The following is a 6,002-nucleotide window of genomic DNA, read 5'->3' on the forward strand; positions in this document are numbered from 1 at the left end:
TAACTGAATGTGTTCATTTGTTTTTTTATTCTAACGGTTTATTTCCATCCAATAGAGTAGCTGGTCTTACAAATTTGATGTTGAATTATAGCTATAGAAATTTTATAATTCTATAAGAATTATTAAACTAAATGGCTGTTCACAAGTATTTCTGTTTCTATTCCTCCTGAAAATGAGGTTGCTTGTGTGTTTGTCTGTGTTTGTGTGTATTTGCTGTTTTTTTACTGCCTGCAAATATCATTACACAGTAATCAATAAACACAGGCTCCCCCACCACTTGAAACAAACTGAAGTTTCCTTTGTGACTTGTTAAATTTGTTTACTGGTTATTCAAAAGTTGTAATTTGATTTCTTATAATTATTGCTACCTTGTTTATTGATTTCAAAACACCTGTTCCTTAGTTCTCTTTAACCTTGTTTGCTCGCACTGATTCTACCCTGATTCTATCATTTGAGTTTGGTTCTTGACTCCTCATGTCTGCTCTCTTCTTAGGTGTTTTGTGTATACAGCCTTATTTGACATCCTTCAATGCTTCATTCTGGAATCAGTAGATCATATTCCAAAACTGCAAGTGTAGTTCCATATTAGGAAACCTATGTACATAATTCATCAGATCTATAGAATTAAGGAGAAAAATCATACCATCTTCATAGCGTGAGCAATGGAAATCCTGTAACATGATAAAATATTTCTTCAGCACTGGAGTAATTCCCCAGATATATTTATTCAACCCAAACAGATTTTAGGTGGATCAACTTCTGATGACTTTCATGTGTGTCTTTATCTTTAAATCACTCTTGTGCTTAAAAGGTCATATTCTCGTTATAAAATTCTATTGTTATTTTTTGAATATATTGTGCTCATGCCTTATATCAATCTTTCTACCTCTACATCACTTCTTTTTTCTCCTCTTGGATTCTTTCTGCTTTATGTCCACACTTCTTTTTGATGGCCTTTGCTTCCTGGTTATAGAACAGTTATATTTCTGTTTTTGTTAATGTGCAGTCTAATATCTATTTATATTTATGAAAGGATTTGGGGGATGATATTAAAAATTGATGTCTGATTTATATTCCTCTAATTTAGATTACAAGGAAGGAGATAAAAAGTCCTCAGGATAAGTATCTTCTGATCTCCATGTGTTGACATCTCAGCTTCTAACCCCACTCTACAGATCTTGTTCATCAGATTTCCTACTCCCCTACATACATCCTCATCTTTTCTGAGAGGTGCCTTTTTTGAATTTCAAAGTCACCTAGCAGACTGGTAAGAGAAACTTTCCTGGGTTTGCCTGTCTCTAAGTACCTCTTGTTAGCTATTGTGTTCTCCAACCAACATATTATAATTGACACATAATAATTGCATATGCCTTTATGACTTTAACCAATCACTATGTTACCAAGGTTTTCTTAACCATTTTCCAATTGAACCCTCACAAACCAGTGTTTCTTTATCAAGATTCATTTTACCTGTTAGAGCTTATTAGCTCATAACATACTATATGTTTTATTCATTTATTTTTTTATGTGTATATTTCCTCAAAAGAGACTGGGAGAAACATGAGGTCAGGGTTTTTGTGTGTCTGATTCTTTTGTACATTGTTTTAATGCCCCTATGTTGGTGCTCAGCACACAGTAGGCACTCAAAACATATTTTCTGTTTTAATTCCAGCTTCTTTCTCTTTTTCAAATTTCAAACTTTTTATTTCTCCTTCTTTTCACAGAGTATCAGTGTAAATATGTTTGTTGGCTTTGCTTCTGCTGCCGATTTCCAGTGTTTTTCTGTATCCTTAATGCTTAGCACAATATCTACACATAATCAATGTTTCTGTTAAATTAATAGACTAACATATAAATGAGTCTCAGATACACAGAGCCAATACCCAAATGTATTATATATAAACAACTTATCCACTGCCCCTAAATAGCACTGTATGTGGTTAAATATTATGAAGTTTAATATAATGACATATACTGTATACTATTTATGGCTTCTCAAGGAGAGAATTTGGACATTGTTATAACCTTGATTGAAATATTTTGATTTTTTTTTCATTTTTTAAATGAAAGGTGACACATTGAGTTGGATTCATAGACAAAAATTTTTACTTGACAAAAACAATATATAAGATATGTGTCTCAAAGTCATACATTCAACTAAAAATTGATCTTTCATACCTCATACACATTTTTTATCATAAAAATATTTTTCTTATCATTGACAAATAACAGAGAGTGAATCTGCACGCCTATTTAATTATAACCACCAACAACTATTTCTCTAAATTCCCAGAGGTTTTCCTCCAGAATCTTTGTATATGTTTTAACTCTGTGGAAGGAATTTGAACATGTGGTAAAATGAAGGAGGAAAACAGTGAAAATGACATGTGATTGCTTGGACATAAGTGGTCCCCAGAGATAAAATGGGTTTAAATTATGGCTTGGATATTTTCAAGCATTTTCTGATGTATTTAAAGTCACTGAGAAGGTCACTACAAATTAATACAATTTGTACATGTGTAGTTAAAATTCATTTGAACGTTTGGTATGTTATGGTCTCTTGCACTGGTATTATTTGAATTTTCTTATTACATAGAAGTATTTTAGACAGTCTGAAATAGTGTTCTGAATATGCTATGACAAACACTCATGACCTTATTTAAGCACATGTTAAAAATGTATCACATTTGCTTCATTTCTTTATCTTTACCAATGAATCATGGAGAGAGTGAAGGTCTTTTTGTACCCTTTTGCCAATCCTTTCCTTGAGAGCTAAGCATTTAATGAAGTCAGTATGATTTCTACATGTGTAATGTTTGTAAAATATAATCACTTATAAAAATTGTCTGTGTTTCAAAAATTGCATACATGCAATTATAATATATGCATTGTCTGGAAAAAAGTTCCCATGCTAGGAGGTTATAAGATCTGTTAGCCAGTTTTAGGGTAAACTCCCATGTATTTTTCTCTATGTGTAGCCCCCTTTGTGATGCAAGAAGATTGTCCACAGTTGACCCAAGGAGTCCTATCCATGTTGTTACAAGACAAACCAGATGAGAGTGTAGAGTGGATGAGAGTGGAAGAGGAAAGGTGACTTCCCACCTTTATCTGCAGGCAGACCTGCACCCAAACCAGATTCTCTGGGATTAGTGGATATTTTTCTGACAGGCAGGAAGCATTATGATCTCCCATTGGCCCTGAAGTGGCTCAGTGATGGGCAGAGGAAATTCACAAGCAATTTATGCAAATAAATGGACACCAAATCTAGACTATTCTGCCCATCAGTAGATTACTTATTCTTATATTTAAACTATTCTGCCCATCAGTAGATTACTTATTCTTATATTTCTATTTTCACAATAGAAAAAAGAGAGTGAAGGGGGAGAGGTAACTCTTCAGAACAGAGCTCTCTGGACTCTATCAGCCTCTCAGTGGGATAAAAGGAATATGAGGAAACTGTGATTTTTCCTCATTGTTAATCCTAGACTTGAGCTTATTTCCCCCAGGAAATCCTGTCCCTGAATTAATGCCATAGTAATAGAATGCAATCCTGCAATTCATTTCCAGGTCTGTTGTACAACAGATAAAGTTTTTTTTTTTTTTTTTTTAAATCAAAACAATGATTTTTCCAACATGATATTGGACAATAATATGGGGAAAATTTTATTAATTCCAGGTAGTATATTTTTACAAATGCCAGAAGGGACCAATAAGGGGACCCAGATGTGGAAAACCTTTCAATGGGAGCAAAGTTAACCTTCTAGTGGGATGGATGATCAGGACCAACTGGGGCTGAAATGGTTAAAACATCTGGGGATGTGGGCAGATAATCGGGAGAGCAAGTGCTAGGGAAGCTGCAGTGTCAGAGACCCAAGCAGCCCTGAGCACACAGTCTGTTCGACTCTAGGCATCACAATTCTGGTAGTGCTGCACTGCTGGAACATGAGCCACAGCTGCCCCTGAACAGCTGGTCATTGTCACCTTCCTGCTGACACTGGAAAACACTAAACTCTTCAATGTGCTCTTTCCTTAGGTGTTTGCATGATATACTGATTCTCAAACTTATTATCTTATTTCACCTTTGAGTTCTGAATAACTAAGTCCACAAATTCATCTTAGAAAAATTGCTACAAACCCCACTGCTGAATATCACTACTGTCACTTTCAAAGTACTCCCCTTGGGAAGCTATACACACATGCCAGTGCCTGGTCTACCCTTCAAAGCAATTTTGGAATTTTTATGTCAGAATGGCCATCAGAGATGTCATCGTATTGCCCTTGATGTTCTAAATGTCATCAAAATGTCTTCTTTTCAGAATGTTCTTTATCTTTGGTTGAAGAAAAAAGTTATTGGAGGCCAGATCAGGGTAGTAGGGAGGGTATTCCAATACAGTTATTTGTTACCAGCTAAAAACTCCCTCACAGAGAGTGCCATGTGAGCTGGTACATTGTTGTAATGCAAGATCTATGCCTTTCTCATGCCAAGATTTTCAGTTAAAATTTTCCTATTGATATTTCCGTATCAGTGTTTACTTGGCCTTCTATATTTGTCACAGTCAGCCAACAATTTTGATGCATAACTTAATGAAGTTTTGAAACTTTTTCATCAGTTCTGATTATTGCTGGATGTCCTGATCTTCCTTCATCTGCGAAGCTTTCTCTCCCCTCAGAAAAATGTTTAATCCTGTGTACACTGCCATTTTCTTCATGGTATTTTCCCCATAAACTTGGACTAACATGTCCTGATTTCACTTCCACTCTTGCCAAGTTTAACAAGGAGTTTAATGATTGTTTCTTGCTCTAATTAAAGATCAGACATTCTTGCTAGAGCGCACAAAACATGCCACAATAATAATGAAAACCTCTCAAAAAATAGTACCACATGTCGACACACACACAGCTGTGAGACACTGATATACCAAGGTTATAAAAACTTGCTGAATTTTTTTTACAGTACAGCCAGGATAAGCACAGGATGGCTTGATCATGAACTTAATGATCAGAAGTTAGTATCACAAGTTGAGAGAAGCTTTCACTAACTATCCTGTCTAGCGCGGCCTTTCTATCTTACTTACAAGCTGATCTTGCTAATTTATTCCAAAGCATTCATTAAATCTGTGATTATTTGGATTATTTATGATTGATTATGTATGTGTTTATTTATGTTCCCACTGGACTGTCATTTCCTTTCACTGTAATTCTTATTGGAATCACTGCTATGTCTGTATGGCTATGACTGTCTATTACATCGAACCATACACCACCTTTTCTGTGTGTGCACACAGAAAACAGTAGGAAAACTTCTTAATTATCCTAATATCAAATGTACAACAATGTTCTTTTCAAATAAATCAATAATATCTTAAATAATATTATAAACATTAAATATTATAAAACTAAAATAAAAAATAATTGATGTATTTATTACATCAATGTATTTACATACATTCCGTTTTTCATAGTAGACTACAAGGTACATATTATATGTAATGAAAGAGCGAGACATCTTGCACCTGTTGAACAATTGCCAGGATCACAATAGCCAAACATCAACTCAACTGTGCTGTATTGGAAGCTCAATTATGGCAACATTGTAGGAAGAAATGCTTGGTAGTGCTCTGAACTAATTGTTCCTCAATTTAATTGGTAACTACGCTTCTAAGAAAACCTCTACATGATACAAGCACAATATGTATTTTTTTTGTTTATGTTTTTAATTAAGTCAGAAAACTAAAGAACATCTACCTTATGTCTACACTTTGATGGAGTTTACCTCTGTATACACTGAGGCACTCATCCTCCAAAAGGTATATATTAATTCAAGGACTTTCTTCCCTAATGTCTTTCTGGAGTACTTACACTCCAAATATAACCACTATGCTAACTCCTAAGATCACAGATTAGCCATGCCTATTGTCTTTTGTACATGACATACTGGTTTAATATCATATCTATGTGATGTATTCCTGTGCTGGTGAGTCTTGATGGTTTGCCATTTATTT

Source organism: Otolemur garnettii, unplaced genomic scaffold, assembly GCF_000181295.1.
Source record: "Otolemur garnettii isolate 467f Iridium unplaced genomic scaffold, OtoGar3 scaffold00033, whole genome shotgun sequence".
Taxonomy (NCBI): domain Eukaryota; kingdom Metazoa; phylum Chordata; class Mammalia; order Primates; family Galagidae; genus Otolemur; species Otolemur garnettii.